Genomic DNA, 18,275 nt, shown 5'->3' with positions numbered 1-18,275 from the left:
CTCACAGCTCCGGGTTGTCACCAGCTTGGCTGGCCGTCTGCACTAATACAATTGGCTGTATTAGAGGGTGGGAGAAGCTGGCGGGGTGGGTCCGGGTCGTTGTAAACAGCGACTCCTACAGTTCGGTCGGGGCGCCTGCTAAGCGCGGATAGGACTTGAGGGGGATAGTGTGATCCTCCCACACGCTACGCCCTCTCGATGAGAATCAGCGCTGCCAGGTGAAAAGAAGCGGTGATTGGCTGGACGTGTGTCGGAGAAAGCACGTGGTAGCCTCCACTCTCCCAGATGATCTGACTGTGGGGGGTAAGTGCGCAGCGACCAGGAAGGGACTGGAATTGGCATACGACTAACATTGGGATGGGAGAAAAATCTGAGGAAAATGGAGGGGAAAAAGATCAATAAAAAAAAAAAAAAAAAATAAGAACCCATCCAAACTACAACAGTCTGCATCCCCTTAACAATTGTTTGTATTGAGCCGTATTGTATTGTACCCCATTCTGCAATCTTTAAATAACGTTTTCATCCATTCATTCTACTAGCATTAATGTTACTAGGTTAAGTAACGCTAGCCACAATGCTATGTAAGGGATAATGTATGGCTTACGAGGTCATTGTCGCAAAATAATTGACCGACACGGAGTTTAAAATACCGAGGCGCCGCGCCGGGTGTTTTAAACGTAGTGAAGGTCAATTATTTTGCGACAATGACCGAGTAGGCTATACATTATCCCCTTATACATGGCTAACTTACTAACAATATTCCTAATTCATTTGACAAATCGCAGTTGTTCTGTGGCTCTGTCAGCCCAAATAAAGTGATTATTATTATCGCGGGCAGCAGCCTCTGTTCAGGCTCCGCTGTGTCTGCTCCCTCGTCGCTAAACCGCCCCTGTCATCGCCGCAGCACTGAATTGCACTGAAACAGTGTCAGTGGCTTGATTGCCAACAGCTGCGCACTGAGCGGATCATTATTGAAAAAACAGCGTCATTATTGAAAATAATGACCGCTGTCGGGGGCTGTTACCAATCACAAGCAAGCATTTTCGGCGAATGTGAAAACTCCATGTAAAATAAAACAACTATTATAAATGGCACATCCCAATCACGTAGCACGTAAGCTAACAAAATCTGCGATCTTTTGTGACTAAACTCTCCGCTCTTGGTGGTAACTTGTGTTGATGTTTTTCTTTGTTTCATCAACAAATGAGCAGAACACACAGTGAATGTATCCGTTTTAGTTTATTGCAGAAAAATAAATGCTATGTTGCTAAATGGCTCACGCGAGGTATTTAAAGATGGTGGCTTTGTTGTTTTTGAGCAGGAAGTGTAGTGACGCGTTCAACTTTCTGATTGGTTGAAAATGGCCTTCATGTTTGAACTACATCGCCACCTACTGCTTGGCATTGTACTACATGTATATACACTACTCACACTACTAGAGATACCAGTATTTTGATTGATTGATTGATTGATTGATTGATTGATTGATTGATTGATTGATTGATTGATTGAGTGATTGAGCCCTTCATGCCAATCAAGCTCTGAATATGTGCCCCCAGAGGTGGGGGGGGGGGGGGGGGGGGGGGGGGGCAGGCTTCTCTAGCGATAGAAGAGAGCAACCATCCAGGAAATTACATGTGTGGGTCCACTTCACCAAACCATCCCTTCACCACTCAACATCAAGCCTGGCATGAAACGTTCACGCATCACGCAGACATCACGTCCGGCCAGTGAAAAGCAATTATTTAACTAAGCTCCTGATGACAGTTAACTAATTAAATGACATTTTCTTTGTAATTACTACCACTTTAGAAATTAAGGATTACCTAGTGTGAGGGGACCGCTATAGTGGAAAAGCGCTACTTGTGACAGAGTTGTGCTTTGGTAATGTAGGACAGAATGACCCCAGCTCTAACCAGACACTTTCACCAGATACAAGAGGGAAAAGACCTCCTTTGATGTGACAGAATGGGGTCCAGTGAGTTTTGTTAATTTAGCTGACAGGGGTTGTTCTGATTGGAAAAAAGCCTTTGATAGCAGTAACACTGAAGTTCCTGCTGTGTGTGTGTGTGTGTGTGTGTGTGTGTGTGTGTGTGTGTGTGTGTGTGTGTGTGTGTGTGTGTGTGTGTGTGTGTGTGTGAGTGTTGATGAATAAAGCACAAGAACTTCTATAGAGCAGGCTCTTTCTCTTTCTTTATTCTCTCTGCCCCCCCCCCCCTCTCTTGAACGCACTCACTTTCGCTTTCTTCTCTCTCACACAGAACTTGAATGGCCATACTTCTGTAACACTGCTCTCTCTCTGTCTCTCTCTCTGGCTCTCTCTCTCTCCCTCTCGCTCTTTCTCTCTCAGTTTGCAGAGCGACTAGTAGTCGATCCACCGTACAGACTCCACATCAATAACGGATGCCGCTCGACAACAAGAACTATCTACAAAGTCTGATAGCAAGATGAAATGATCCTCAGAACTCCCCTTCTCTCTCTCTCTCTCTCTCTCTCTCTCTCTCTCTCTCTCTCTCTCTCTCTCTCTCTCTCTTTCTTGCCTTGGGTGGCTATTGACTGTTGTGTTCCAGTCGTCCCCGCGCACACGTAACGATTACAAAGCAAACGAGTGGCCTATCAAAGCCAAGCGTGCTGCCCCACCATTAAGGCCTCATGCTGGACTGGACTGGCATTAGACAGAGGAGACTAAACCTTATATTGGACCAAAACAATTAGTGGTGGGATTTGTGTTTACTTTTATTTACATAGATAAAATAAAGGGTTTTAATTAATTGTGTGTGTGTGTGTGTGTGTGTGTGTGTGTGTGTGTGTGTGTGTGTGTGTGTGTGTGTGTGTGTGTGTGTGTGTGTGTGTGTGTGTGTGTGTGTGTGTGTGTGTGTGTGTGTGTGTGTGTGTGTGTGTGTGTGTGTGTGTGTGTGTGTGTGTGTCTGAGCTCTGGATTGTTGTGTATTTGACAAATAAAGAACTTGAACTTGGATGTTTGAGTGAAGTATCTGTGAACCAATGGCTACACTTCTACAGTGGAGTGCACAGACCTCGAGATAAAGCTTGGAACGAGGTTAATACAGACCTGGGGAGTCATGTCATGAGTTATATTATCGTACTTGGCCATCGCGTCCCGCTCTTAAGCCTATCGAGATATACCTCATCTCATGTACCTATTGTACTCCATCAACGAAAACAAAAATACGCCCATCACCTGCCGGGCCCCGCCCTATAGAGGCGTGCTCTATAAGATACTCGGCATGGTCACCAAACACTCTTCCTCTATTTTCGTTTCCATCATAAATCAGTCGCAAGGCGCCTTATGTAACTAGTTGTTATGAAAAGATTAGAGAAATTGCGTAATGTTGAATGCTTACCGGAGGTTTGCTTACCCCTGGAATCTTCGGGGCATGTTTCAGCGACACGTCGGGCCTATTCTGATGTTTCCTCGTCTGGTGGCAGCAGGACAAGGAGCAGCGTGCAAGGTCTATCGAGCCGGCTTGTACACAGGTAGGCCCTGTGTCATCAGGCATTGATGTTGGTGTTAGTAATGCTGTGGAGTGTGTTTCGGCGCCAGGGGCGAGGTGGCTTGGTGAACGTTCCACTGCAGTGGACGATTTCCTGGCTGTCCTGGAGCATGCTGCTTACACTAATGCTACTAATGCTACTGCTAATGCTAATGTTGATGCTGAAATGGGTCGTTGTTCTAATATTCCCCGCGGTGGGACGTTGCCACTTTTCCCTCCTCTTGCCCGGTTCATTGATGAAGGGCAGTCGGTTGCTAATGTGGTGGGTTTCGCTGAGTCTTATTTACCTTTTTTACGGGTAAAAGGGCTAACAACAGGGTGCAGGCCGGGTGTACCGTGGCTACGTAGCCAGGTAGCTTTGATCCTGTGTCCCGGCGGGGATGAACGATGTCCCACCCGGCCGATGCTTGAGAGCGAATCGGCTCGGAGGGTGGCAGTATGGACGGATGAGTGGTATACTGCTGCAGGATGGTTTGTAGCGGCGGCCAGTGTTATGGCTCAGCTGGCTATTTTCCTATCCACATTGGCGTCGGGGAGTGGGTCTATGGGTCCAGCCGACATTGTAAACATGTTGCATGTTTGTGGTGTTATAGAGATCTTGACTCAGTCGCAAGCTATAACTGCGGGGAGGATTAGGATGCTATCAACGTTTGTTGTTAGGCATGTCTGGTTGGAGCACTCTCCTCTTGGGGAAGAGGATAGGTTTACTCTCCTCACGACTCCTTTTTCCACGGACGGACTTTTTGGTCGTTCTGTGGAGGCGCAGGCGGTTGTTGATCTGGGTCCAACACCGCCTCACGCTGTGCAGCCAGAGGTTGGAGCACGGCCTCGTCAACGACTGTGGCGAGGCCCTCGACAGGCGGCCATGTTTCCCCCGCCAGTGGTACCCTGGGCGGAGAGTCAACGGGGCTCCACAAGGCCGACAGCCTTGGCGGCCGAGGGATCGGCCATTTTGGATGTATTCGGCTTGCATAATACAAGCCGTCGTCATTCTGCCGCGAGCAGCCCGCTCCCCGTTCAATCCTCTCAGCATGCTTACTTGGGCCCCTGTATCAAGCAGGGCTTGGACTGCTAAACCGTTAGGTTACAATGGGTGAGAGCTCTTCTCCCTACGAGCTTGGCGAGGCATTCACTCTTGGTGTACGGTAAATCAGGGGTGTCACCTTGGTTCTTGTTCTAGGTGCAGTCTTCTCCGCTCTTACTCTTTCCTTCTCAGGCTCACTAGTACGACGGGTGTCAGTTTGGGACAGTAAAGGGGAACCGGTCAATGTTTGTCCCTTCAGGCAGCCCACCTCCCTGTGGTCTTCCTTACCACAGTGGAAACAGTGAGGACAATTGGGCAGCTTCTGTTCAACACATTTACCACAGCCATATGGCTTGTCTCTCTGCCTATTTATCTTCCCTGTTCTGACCGGTGGCTGTTGTTCTGACTCTTGGGGATAGTTAGACTGTTGCATGAACTCAATAAGATTAGCAAGCTTTTCAACCTTTTCTGTTAACTGTTGGAGTTGGATTAGGTCTGGTGTAGGTTTCTTTCCTAATGCGGGGGGGACACTGTGCTCCCTTCACCTCAGCATCTGCGCTATGTACATGGGGGGGGTCTATTGTGGTTGGTAGGCCCTAACCGTCGCTGTCTTTCACTCTCATCGCTCATTACCTTTTTCATCTGTCTGAGAATGGCCTCATCAGGTACTCTGTCTTCAAGTAAGGGTTTGAGTTCCCTACGAATGTCATCATGTTTGTGTCCTAAACCTTGCTACACAGTTCGTTGTACTTAACGTCAGTATCAGCATATTTTGATGCTAGTAAAATCTTCTGTTTGAGTCCTATGACTCTATATAAAAACTGTTGCAGTGTTTCACTATCCTTTTGCTTAGTGCACATAAGTTCTTGAAACAACTCTGTCTTACTTTGTTCACCGAGGTGAGAATGGAGAAAACCCTTCAGCTCATCGATAGTTAAATCGTCTTTTACCATTAACATATCCTTAAAGTTGCCAGCTTTGATCACTCTCAAGACTGCTCTAACAACCTCTGCATCGCTGAATTGTTCCGTCAGACCTTCGTCGATCTGTCTGCAGACACTGTTGTAACTAATGTCTGAACCCTGGTCTCATATCTGACCTCCCTGGAGCTTAAACTCCCTGCGGTGAAGGTAAGACAGTTCTCTTAAAGAGACTAGTTTATCTGGCGACACACCAGGTGGTTCCTGTCTACTTTTGGTGTCTGGTACACTCTCATTCAATGGTACAGCCTGAGCTGTGGGTGGTGGCACACTTGGTGAGACATGTGTGGGCAGGTACTGTAAAACCTGGTTGCTTAATTTTTCATAGCTAGTCAGCATTTGCTGTAATTTCGCATTGGAAGTGGGCACACTCTCCATTGTTTCACTTACATCATAAAAGTCACTATTTGGGTCGACTGGTACTGCATCACTTTGACTGGTGGACCGTAGGCCCTCGGTTATACCCTCTTCTGGACCCACCACCTTACTCTGCATAAGCCCATCAGTTACATCTTTTATCTGCAATAAATAAGCCAACCCTGTATCCTCTAACTCCAGTAAAACCTTACTGTACAGGTAGTCGTTGATAAAGTTGAAGCACCCCTCTGCGTCATCTACGGTAAGGTGGGATCGGTCAGACGCCTCCTGTCCTGCCTCGGCGATTCGAAACAGTTCATCCGCAGGTAGAGTGAGCAGGCTCTTCTTGATGTCCCACACCAAGCTTTTCCTCTCACTGTCTCCCATGGCTGCTTCCCGATTCCTCGCACTTGGTTCTCAGTTCAGGATCACTGTAGCGACTTTCCGTGGTGGGTGGTTCTCCTCTACACGACACCGGCCTTCCTTCTCGTCAGGTGGAGTAGTGGACACAGCTCTCGTTGTCATCTGGCATCAGATGAGGCACTTCACTGCTGTCGATACTGCGTAGATCAGTCCCTCATTCGGCGGACCTTTACACCGGGCGTTGCTTCCTGGTTCATCGGGTCGCGGTTGGTCCAAGTGTCAAGATCTCTGGATCAGCTCCCAGCCAGCAGGTGGCGCTGATACCGCCCGAGCCCCCAATAAACTGTTACAGGTACCAGGATATGGCACCTGATAGCAGATATATGTTCAACCTATAAAACAGGTTGTAGTTAGTCATGGACAAAAGGAGGCGCGGACATGGTGTTACTGGTTCTGAATCCTCTCAGTTGTTTATTACAACACCACTCATTTATTCATAAGAATCTTCAATCAATCATTTTTTTTTTATTATTATTTTTTAAACAAACACATACACATAAACATAACAACATAAAATTAGATATACAAGCATTAATTAACAGTGCACATCCAATGAAATCACCATTTAAATAAATTTAATATACAAGATATACACCTAATACTTGCTATCTAATACCCTACACACATATGCTCTCGCTCGCTCCCCCCCCCCCCCCCCCCCCCCCCCGGGCCCCCTCTTGGATAATCCATCCATTATCATTCGCTCCTAACCAGGCACTACAATTCATATGCTAGCTTTTATTCTCTCCACCACTTCTATCCACATTGTAATTTTGGATTCACTGAGACCCAAAATTCTTGCTGTAGATATTTCTAGATAAATCACATCGAGATATGTAAGAATCCAGACCTTCCGGCACATTTTTTCCGGTTGAAACCATCGTGATGCTATCAGCTTTTTAGCCGCTGTGATACCAGATAAAACCAATCTCTTTAGCTGTATAGGGACTGCAAACTCAAAAACATCATTCAACAGTAATACAGAGGGGTGTACAGGTATATTCAGAGTTAAGAGATTTGATAATTGCTGGGTCACTTCAATCAATCATTATAACATTATACCATCACTTAGTTCAATTATTTTACATTACTTTGAATACATTCCATTATAGTTCCGTTCTTGTCATCAATTCAAAAGCATATTCATCATTACAGTACACATTCTACCCTTTTAGGATACCCTGGTTCACTTCAATAGCATTTTCCTTTTAAATGTAGTTATCCAGCAATATATACTGTACATTGTAATTAATTATGTCTTTATGCATATTTGGTGTCTTAAATATAAACACGTGAAAAGGGAGCAATCTCCTGTTAACCTCAGTCTAGGCATATTGGAAGAGAACATCGTATCTGTCTTCTTTTAATAACACTGTCATTCTAATTGTCTGTCAAAGAATTCCTTACATCATCAATAGCTGTTACCTTAATCATCATTTGTTTATCATCAGTCATATCCACTATTCTATAGTGCACAGCAATACCTCAACACCTCTGTGTCACTCATATTTGTGTTCCAGCTCAAGTTCGTTTGAACCTTTAATCAATGTGCATCGAAAGTGCATTTATATATACGTATATATGGCCGATCTTAGCCTTACTAGGAATTTGCTAAACCGTGGCCATAGTGAAACCCAAAGGAATAGATTTATATTTACATTTAACAGAGAGCGGGATAGAAAGAGAGAGAGAGAGAGAGAGAGAGAGAGAGAGAGAGAGAGAGAGAGAGAGAGAGAGAGAGAGAGAGAAAGCATGTGGGACAGCTCCAGTGCCTAGCTAATTTCTAGCTAGCGTGGGCTAATTCTAGTCCTCTAAACCAGTGGTTCCCAAAGTCGGGGTCGCGACCCAAATGTGGGCCGCGAGCAGCCACGGGTGGGCCGCGAGATGATTTAAAAAAAATAAAAAAATAATAAAAAAAAATAAAAAAAAATATTTTTTTAATTTTTAATTTTTAATTTTTTTATTTTTTTATTTAAATTTTTTTTTTCAGGCCACTGAACTTAGAAGCAGGCCAGGACAGTGTTTCTAGTTGTATTCTAAAATTCTATTCTATTGTATTCTAAAATGTGACTATATGGTTTTATATTAACTTAATAAATAAACAAAAACGAAAAATCTACTTATTTCAACGAACATTTCAAACTAAATAACAGATTATGCACATAAAACGCTGAAAACAACCGAAGCAACAATAGTATTTTAATGAGGCTATTATTATTATCATTATTATTTTGCAACAAGTTAGCCCTCTCATAAATAGCACATATAAATGAATAACTAACTTGAACTAACTTAATAGGATTGAAGTGATATTTGGCTTAAAAAATCGGTCGTCTGGCAAAAAAAAAAAAAAAAAAGCCAGACGATGTGCATTGGGCCGCGGCTCTCTGACGCCTTAAGTTTGGGAACCCCTGCAATAAGATACCTGAACCACTGATGTTCTCCTGTAAAGAGGGAGAGTTAAAGGGTCAATGCACCCAGTAAGATACTTGAATCTCATTGATAACATATTGATTATAGTTGAATCGCTGATGGTTCTCCTGTAAAGAAAGATAGTTTAAAGGGCCATTTCACCTAATAAGGTACTTGCATTCCTATAACCTTGAATATTTCCATTGGTACTTTGTTGGTATTACACCTGCAAAGGAAGAGTTTAAAGGGTCATTGCACCTAATAAGGTACTTGCATTCCCTGCACACTTAAAGGTTTAAATTAATATGTTTAAATACTTACCTACCGAACTGAAATGATAAACTGATATAGAGTTTACTGAAATGATAAACTGATATAGAGTTTACTGATCTGCAATTGCAGAAGAAAAGATAACGTGTTACTCACGAAAAAGGGATACATCTAATGTCCAACCTTAAACCTAGCTTTTAGAGACGTCTGAACCGAACCAAATGTGTTGATCCAATCAACCTAGAACCTGATACCAAACTAACCTTCTTGAGAGAAGGAGTCGAACTGAACCGAATGTGTTGCTCCAATCAACCTAGAACTTGATATCGAACTAACCTTTCTGAAAGAAGGAATGGTTAATGAAAGAACCTAAAAGGGATACTTCACTTTACCTCACCTACTCGTTGTATGTTGTCGTCATTGTCTTTCTAGCGCTGCTGTTTAAACTGAATAGATTACCGGTCACTGTTATAACCTTGTCTCTGGTCTACTATTCCTTTTACTGTGTATATCACTCCTCTCCTCATTCGAACCTAGAACTGGTCCGTGGCGAACAGCTGTTACTGTTAGTGACACAAGTGCTACAATATCTATATTCTATATTATAGCTATGGATACAATACTATGGCTCATTTGACATCAACTATCCATCGTTCAATATGTGAAAAAGAATAAATGTTTTCATGTATACGTTCGCGTGTTATACCGTGGTGAATATAAGTATAGTTTTTATAGTGATCCTGGTTAATTCCATAAAACGGCGCTATGGAGGAATACGTGCATTTTACTAAAAGCGTTGGTGTTGCTCACCTGGACACGCTACAATTTCCAAATCAAATGTATATAATAGGTATTATGTTTCATCATTAATGCATGAAAGGGGGGAGTCGTTTTTTGATGCTTTGATCGTCACCAACGGCATACGTTCTGGAGTACGTTAGACATGGTCGCAATGATCAATGGAAATCATGGTTGGATCAAAGCAGGATTGATGTCATATAGTTCACTAGGAGGTACCCCAAAAAGAATATTCCAATTGTCTGATCACGATTTCCAGTATTGGTGTCCATCGTGTCGCCAACATAATCCACCACAACACATGCATGGGGGGCATTGGACGCGTTCCAATGCCATGGAGTGAACCACTAGACTCGCCTGACCTAGAAAACTGCACCCGGAGACATTTGAATGTAACACTGTGTGTGGAAAAAAGGTTTCAAAGGGTGGGCGATACTGCCACCTACCTGGATGTGGCCGGTATTGCACTCTAGCGATCTCAGAGTGATTCCCTATGGTAACCCCGAGGTCCATGTGAGAGAAATTAATAAAAATATTGAATAAAATAAATAACAATGAAAACCCGACTATACTCGGGTCTGGCGCTGAGCGGTTGGCGAGTTAACCCGACTTTCCTCGGGTCTGGCGCTGATTGAGTTAATGTCCCTATGGGCCGGACACGTCTTCTTTAAACAAGTCAAGAAGAAACATCACAATAAATCAAGGACAAAACAAAAACACCATGAAGTCCACATTTATTTTAATAAATAAAATAAATGAATGCAACACTCCCAGACATACTCCACCCAAAGGTAAGGAAAAACTCACTAAAACCTAGCAATAGGAAAAAATGCACCACAGGCAATGTGGAGGAGAGAAACCTTAGAAGGGCCGTTCAAGGGGGGATCTCCCTTCTTAGATGTCGGTGATAGTAGTGTTGCAATAAAACAGGCGAAACAGTTGGTAAACATGCACACATACGTGTAATGAAACACAGATAAGTGCATGCAATAGCAACTGAACATTTTGAAAGATTGAAAATAGAGCTGATGGCGGATCCATTTGAGGTATGGGGGTGGCGTAGAGAGGGGCGCATCCTCCCGGTCATCATCATCGGACGTCCACCACTCCGGTCATCACCACAAGACAGCCACTCACAGGGAGACGGGACAGGCGTTAGACAGTTTGCGTGATTGTGATGGGCGGACATAGCAATAGATACATGTGGTAAGCATATGTGAATAGAATAGAAGTACTTAATCCAGCAATGACCTCAACAGGAGTGAAGCTTCCCTCTACTGAGGCATACTCATCAACGGCACTCCCTCATTTTGTATATAAATGATAAACCAAATATAGGCTCTGTCTACACTCTATAGCAGGGCTATTCAACTGGCGGCCCGCGGGCCAGATCCGGCCCGCGGGATGATTCTGACCGGCCCGCCAAAGATTACATGATAATAATAATAAAAAAAATAAAAATAATTACTTTTTTCTTTTCATGTCAACGTTAACACGCACAATTGAGCCAAAAGTCACTCAATTAATGACAGATTTCATTGATAAATTGAGGGAAAACTTTGCAAGTCGATTTGATGAATTTGACATGTCCAGAGAATTGATGCATTTTGTGAGCAACCCATTTGCCAATGTAGCTGCTATTTCCACAAAAGGACAAGAGTTCCTTGCATCACTTCACATTGATGAAGGTCTCCTGCAACTTGAAATAATTGACATGCAAGCATCATCTGCTCTGAAGCAGGCACTTGAGAATGAATCCACCACAACATTTTGGATAAAGTGTATTCATGTCAAGACATTCCCCAAAATAAAAACGCTGGCAATATCTGTGCTAACAATGTTTGGCTCAACATACACCTGTGAATCCAGTTTCTCTCACATGAATGCCATTAAAACAAGCAACCGTGCCTCCTTGACAAATGAGCATTTGCATCACTGTTTGCGGGTAGCCCTCACTTCCTATGAACCCTCTTTCTCTGCCATTGCCCAGTCAAAGAAGTGCAATCGCTCTCATTAGATGTGTGTATGTAGGCTAGGCCTGTCTGCCCCCCACCCCCCTGATGTTTGAGAGTTAAGAGTGGACAATAAGTGCTAATAAGATGCTGTGATTTGCTGTTGTTGCACAGACATGAAGCACTTTTTCATAAGCTCAGCTGCACTATAAATGTGTTTTTTTGTTCAAGTGTTGATGTTAGAATGTTCAGATGCACATCATGCACTTGTTTGTTTTTTATTTTATTTTTATATTGAAATGTTGAAGAGGAGATGTTGCACAGTCATAAATGAAGCACTTTTTGCAGGAGATGTTGCAGATGTGGCACATAAATGAAGCACTTTTTTTGAAAAGTATACTACTTTTGCAATGTAGTTAAATAAAAGTTGTGAAAATGTGGTTGCGTGTTGTGTCAAGTGTACATATATTCATAGCACGGGGAGGCGCCGTGGCAGTCCGGCCCCTGGCCCCTTGGGTTTCTGACAATGTGGCCCCCTGAACAATTTAGTTGAATAGCCCTGCTCTATAGTCATAGTAGGACATAGGTGCTCTGTCTACACTCTATAGTCATAGTCAGACAGTAGGTGCGCTCCCCCACTTCCAAAAATAGCACAACAAAACTGCATCCAGTATGTAGACCAGACAGGGCAGAGCTAGGGTCTGAGGGGGCATAATATTAATAATTCAAAATAGCCTGAGCTCTCTCTTCATCAGTCACCAGAAATGGAAGGTAAGGTGAGGTGGGAGGGATGGGATGGGATGGGAGGGATGAAGAGGAGGGACTGGTTTTGATATTTTTGTCTCGGATTTAATTTCCTCCCTTTACATATTTCATCTAAAAGCTTCCCCCTGCATCCTAAACCCCTTCCCCTCATTGCTCCTTTCCTGTTCTCCTCCTGTTCTCTGTTCTGCTATCCATCATGCAATCTGACTTTAATATGCTTAACGGACGAATATAAGCTATTCATCATGGTGGTGGCGAGACCCGGGACACTGCCATTCTGCACATTTCATTCATTTCAGGCCAGTAAGCCTCGGAAATAGCGTGGGACAGCTGTGGAGCTGCTAATGCCTCTATTTATTCCACCAGGCAGACCCGTTACAATCCGTCACTGCCTGTCCGTCTTCCTTGACTCTGTGTAATGCCTTTGGTGCCATGATTAGACGCTCCATGACTCTAGCTCTGCAGATTGGCCTATTGTAGAGATAGATAAATGGATGGATGGATGAATGCATAGATGGATGGATAGATGGGTGGACAGGTAGAGGATAAGTTGAAAGAGATGGACAGAGGGAGAGAGAGAAAGAGAGAAAGAGAGAGGGGGGGAGATGGAGGGAGAGGGAGAAAGCGAAACGTCAACTTGTAAATCTCCAATATAGCATTTCAATTTGCATTACTTTATCAAGGTTAAGCTCGGTGATCTATAGTTTATATATAGCACTGAGAAACACACAGGGACAGGACCCCAATCTCATAGGTGTAATCATTCACTACCAGTTCTGTGGATGCAAAGGAAAGTCCTTGCCAGGGGCAAGAAGCAGGGCAATGAGGATCACTGGGAAATGAGGACTGAATGGGAAATTAACTAAGTAAAATAACATTTATGCATTGCCTTTAATGACGAATTATTCTTTGAAGCGTGATTAGCGTATGGAGTACTCTCGTGGGAGCAGTGCAGGGGATTCATTATGTAATTCTACCACATACATAGCTCTAGGGTGGTATTCTGATTAAGAGCCCTGAGCTTTGAATACATGTACGTTTGGACTTTACCTGTTCCACCCGACGGGGTCGGTACCGACCCCAAAATGGCATCTGGTCATAAATCAATATTTTTCATAGTGTTGCAAAAAATTTGCGATTTTAAAATCAAAAGCATGTAGAATGTATATTATCATCAATACGTTAGTTTAGCAATAGGTTAAAAGTGCCATTAGATAGTTTTAAGTTTTCGATTTTCTGATGTCTATAGACCACTACACTTCCGCGTTACATTGAAATCGGGGAGGAGATTGCGGGGGGAGCAAATGAATGAATGTGGATGAGAGCCGTGATGTAAGTGGTTGCAGATACGGCTGTGGGGGTGCTAGAGACATGATCGAATAGACGTTTATGCGCCTCAATCTCCTGAACACGGCGCAACCCATTCCTAATCGATCAGAACTAAATCGGCAGAGAAAAGCCCATTTTAAAGCACCTATTTCCCATGCACATGCGCAGATTGCCCATGGAGTCTGGACGACGTGAGATGACGCACGAATGAATGTGGACTGTTCCATCAGAGGGGGGAGCTTCGGTGGTAATGTGAGTGGCTACAGACCGCTGCACTTAAATATAAACATTAGTCTACCTGGAGACTCAATGAAGTAATTGTAGATGTTGCCATAAGACGCGTCTGGCCATTTAGTGGGACTATTTTTTCATTATCCTGTTTGGCTGAAAGGACACTGGCCACCGAAGCTCCCCCCTCTGATGGAACAGTCCACATTCATTCGTGCGTCATCTCGTGTCGTCCAGACTCCATGGGCAATCTGCGCATGTGCATGAGGAATAGGTGCTTTAAAATGGGCTTTTTCTCTGCCGATTTAGTTCTGATTGATTAGGAATGGGTTGCGCCGTGTTCAGGAGATTGAGGCTCATAAACATCTATTTGATCATGTCTCTAGCACCCCCACAGCCGTATCTGCAACCACTTACATCACGGCTCTCATCCACATTCATTCATATGCTCCCCCCGCTATCTCCTCCCCGATTTCAGAATCCCGGAAGTGTTGCGGTGGTCTATTGCAAGACGGCGACCATTTTGGAAATTTTGAACCATGGGAATTGTAGTCTTTTTGCAGCCATTTTGTGGAGGCCATCTATAGCTGTGGATCAGCGTTGGAATTTTGCCGAACTACTCTTCCTGGCAGATACTGTGGGGGTTCAAAGTTCAGCGTTCTGAATGAATAATATCAATAACTGTTATTATTCGCGATAATAAGCCACAAAAGGTAACGTTTTTGACAAATATTGAAACGCAGTTAGTTTCTCCTCCATAACTTATCATGTAGCAACCATTAGATCTGAAATTAGTTTCAAAATGGTTGCACTGGCCATATCCGAAATAGGGATGCACGATATTGCTTTTTTGACACCGATACCGATAACTTTATGCTCCTCAAGCCGATAACCGATATCGATAACCGATATTTATTGTATTATAAAACATTTTTAATGTATATATTTTTTTTGATCAACATTTTTTTTTTTTAACATGAAACAAAACATATCACAATACAATAATAATACATAAAAAGACTTCCCAGGACAATAACTTAACACCAACTTAAATGTGACCTAACCAGACAGAAACAACAGAAACAAAAGCCAAGACAACAGTTTTGACTGATAAAGTGACCATATTTATTTTTCCAAATGAAAATTCACAATCCGTCAACAGCTTGTGGTGCATCCAACCTAAGACGCTCGAAGCTTTTTGTTCTTCTTTTTTCAAAGCGGAGCCTTGATAAAGAGGCTTTGAGTGGACACATCACCACCACAACAACGGGTCACCTGCGGCATCACCATCATTAGCATTGTTTGCTAAATTAAAGAAGTTTGACAGAAGGGCAACCAGCCAGGCAGCGCCGTTATCTCACGGGACGAGTAGCTACATTAGTTAGCCAACAACCAGCCAGGCAACGCCGTTATCTCCCGGGACGAGTAGCTTCATTAGTTAGCCAGCAACCAGTCAAGCTAACGTTAGCATTCGGGAGATCCAGCAGCTTGTCGATGTGCTAATAGCCTCAGCAAGCTAACGTTAGCTGGCTCCAGCAGCTTGTCGATCTGCTGGAGCCAGCTAACGTTAGGTTGCTGAGGCTATTAGCACATCGACAAGCTGCTGGATCTCCCAATGCTGGTTGAAGTGGAGCTAGGTAGCCAGCAGGCTAAATGCTCCGCGACGCTGAACTGCATGCGCCGGTCTGTCTGTCCGTCGTGGCGGTGGTGATGCCGCAGATGACCCGTCGGGCTGGATGTATTGCAAGTTGTTGCCCTTTTCCCTCCTTCTGGAACGTCTGCATTGCATTTATTACAAATAGCAAGCGATCTTTTTACTCTGAAACTCCGAGTACCGACGCGGCCATCTTTGTTGTTAACTTGCGTGGCTACGTCACAGCCAAGTAAGGGAGCGCTGGATTTGTGTAAAACGCCCTGTTCCTAAACCACACGCTGTCAGTCGTAGCACAGTACTGACAAAACGGGAGGAGCCTTTAGTCAAAACAAACGCACTTCATTCCAATTCACCCACACCGCATTTTTTTTTACCAAAAAATATATTATATTATCGGAGCTATTAATAACGTTATCGAGTTTATCGGGATGACGTCATAATTGCCCGATAATTATCGTGCATCCCTAATCCGAAATGCAAAGTGGTAAGGCTCCTGGAAGAGACGGTATCCCACCAGAAATGTACCTCTCTTGTTGGGACATAATTGGACCCCTTTTTTTTTTTTTTTTTCACTTTTTCTCCCATTTTTTCTATATTTTCTCCCATCCCAATTTCGTATCATCCAATTCAACCCTCCCCTGTCACGAACGCTGTTTCTTGCCTCCCACAAGCCGGCTGCAATGTGGACTAAGTCATACATAGCACAAGTCCCCTCCGGTACTTGAGGTAACAGCAGTCGCATCTTTTCACCTGCGCAGCTCGATCTCTCAGTGGCGAGGAGTAACGCGTGGGAGGCTCACGCTGCCCCCGACACTTCCTGATTCTACTGAGCAGGCGCACCAACCGACCTGTAGGAGTCGCTGTCCACAACGCCCGATCCCCACCCATCAGTTTCCCACCCTCTAATACTGCCAATTGTATTAATACGGACGACCAGCCAAACTGAAAACAATGTGGAGAGCTGGATTCGAACACGCGAACCCAGCGTCTCCACATTGGTGGCGAGTGCCTTGCCCACTACACCACCTAGCCGCCCCGGACATAATTGGACCCTTATTACTAAATATGATTTTATACTCAGTCAAGGAGGGGAACTTCCATAAGAATGACAATATTGCACTCATAACAGTCCTCCTTAAAAAAGACAAAGACCCCACCGAGTGCGGTAGTTATAGACCCTTAAGCCTACTCGGAACCGATATCAAACTGTACTCTAAGGTATTAGCCATCAGATTACAAAAGCATATGACGTCTTTAGTTCATCTGGACCAAACTGGCTTCATAAGAGGCCACTTGATCACTGATAACATAAGACGAATACTGCACGTACTAGATGCTGACAAGGACGACACCATACCTAAGGCGATGCTGTCCCTGGATGCAATGAAAGCTTTTGACAGGCTGGAATGGTCGTATCTATGGGCAGTATTAGAAAGGATGGGGTTAGGTAAAGGTTTCATTGATATGATTAAAGTAGTATACAAAGACCCATCGGCCATGATTACAACAGGTATAATCACCTCCGGAATCTTTCCGGTATCACGCTCAGCTAGACAGGGTTGCCCTCTTAGTCCCGGACTATTCGATCTATCATTAGAGCCTTTAGCACAATATATAAGACAATCCCAATCCATAGAACCAATCGTAATCAAGGGCACACAACATAAAATTTGTTTATATGCGGACGACGTAATACTGTTCATGCAAAACCCCAACACCACATTGCCTCATCTGCTCGAGTTGATTGAGGACTTTGGAGATTTATCGGGATTTAAGATAAATTGGCCGAAGTCGGCTTTCCTTCCACTTAACGCCCCTGCAAAAAAATATATAACCCTCCCAGTAGAGATACCTATGGTAAAACACTTTAGATGCTTGGGAGTGGAAATATTCCCCACCATAAGACAAATGGTGAAGCACAATTACATAAAAATCCAAAACAAAATCAAAGACGACCTTGATAGGTGGTCAAAACTTAAAAACTCAGTACAGGCACGGATATCAATAGTTAAGATGGACGTACTACCTAGAATCAACTTCTTCAGCTCAATGCTACCGTTACCCCCTCCAGAGGGTTACTGGAAAAAATTACACTCCTCCACATACACATTTATTTGGAATAACAAACCACCACGTATAAAAAGATCCACCGCACAGAGAAACAAAGCAGACGGTGGTATGGTAAATGGCTGCTTTTTTTCTTCAAATTTTTTCCACTATTTTAAGGCGTACACTTTAAGACCATTGACAACATGGTTTGATCCCCAAGCATTAGTATCCTGGAGAAAATTAGAAGAAAATATAGTAGCCCCACATAGACTGAAGGACATAGCATACACTAAATTATCAATTAAGCAATGCAAACGGAAATTTCGCCCCATAATTACTCATGCGATCCGGATATGGCGTGAAACACAAAAAAACATTCTAATCCACATAAATGGCATAATCATACTCCCTTATTCAATAACAATGCACTCTTGATTGGAAAACGACCTATAAGATTCCCTATATGGGAAAAGCAAGGCATACACTCATTAGGTGATGTTTTTAACAAACAGGGTTTCTGTA

The 18,275-nt window shown here is 43.7% G+C and overlaps 1 pseudogene across 1 annotated transcript in view; it reads right to left on the bottom strand.

Annotated features, from left to right (window-relative positions):
* Positions 1-6,260, bottom strand: part of LOC311223667 (Y-box-binding protein 1-like) — a 21,674-nt pseudogene extending 15,414 nt beyond the window's left edge. Inside the window, exon 1 of the transcript in view lies at positions 6,086-6,260. The product of the transcript in view is annotated as a Y-box-binding protein 1-like (transcript). The remainder of the gene's footprint in view (positions 1-6,085) is intronic.
* Positions 6,261-18,275: the final 12,015 nt, after the last annotated feature.

The sequence above is a fragment of the Notolepis coatsorum genome (assembly GCF_963971535.1).
Source record: "Notolepis coatsorum genome assembly, chromosome: 2".
Taxonomy (NCBI): domain Eukaryota; kingdom Metazoa; phylum Chordata; class Actinopteri; order Aulopiformes; family Paralepididae; genus Notolepis; species Notolepis coatsorum.
The sequence above is the reverse complement of the archived record's forward strand: the minus strand, read 5'-3'. Positions and strand labels throughout refer to the sequence as shown.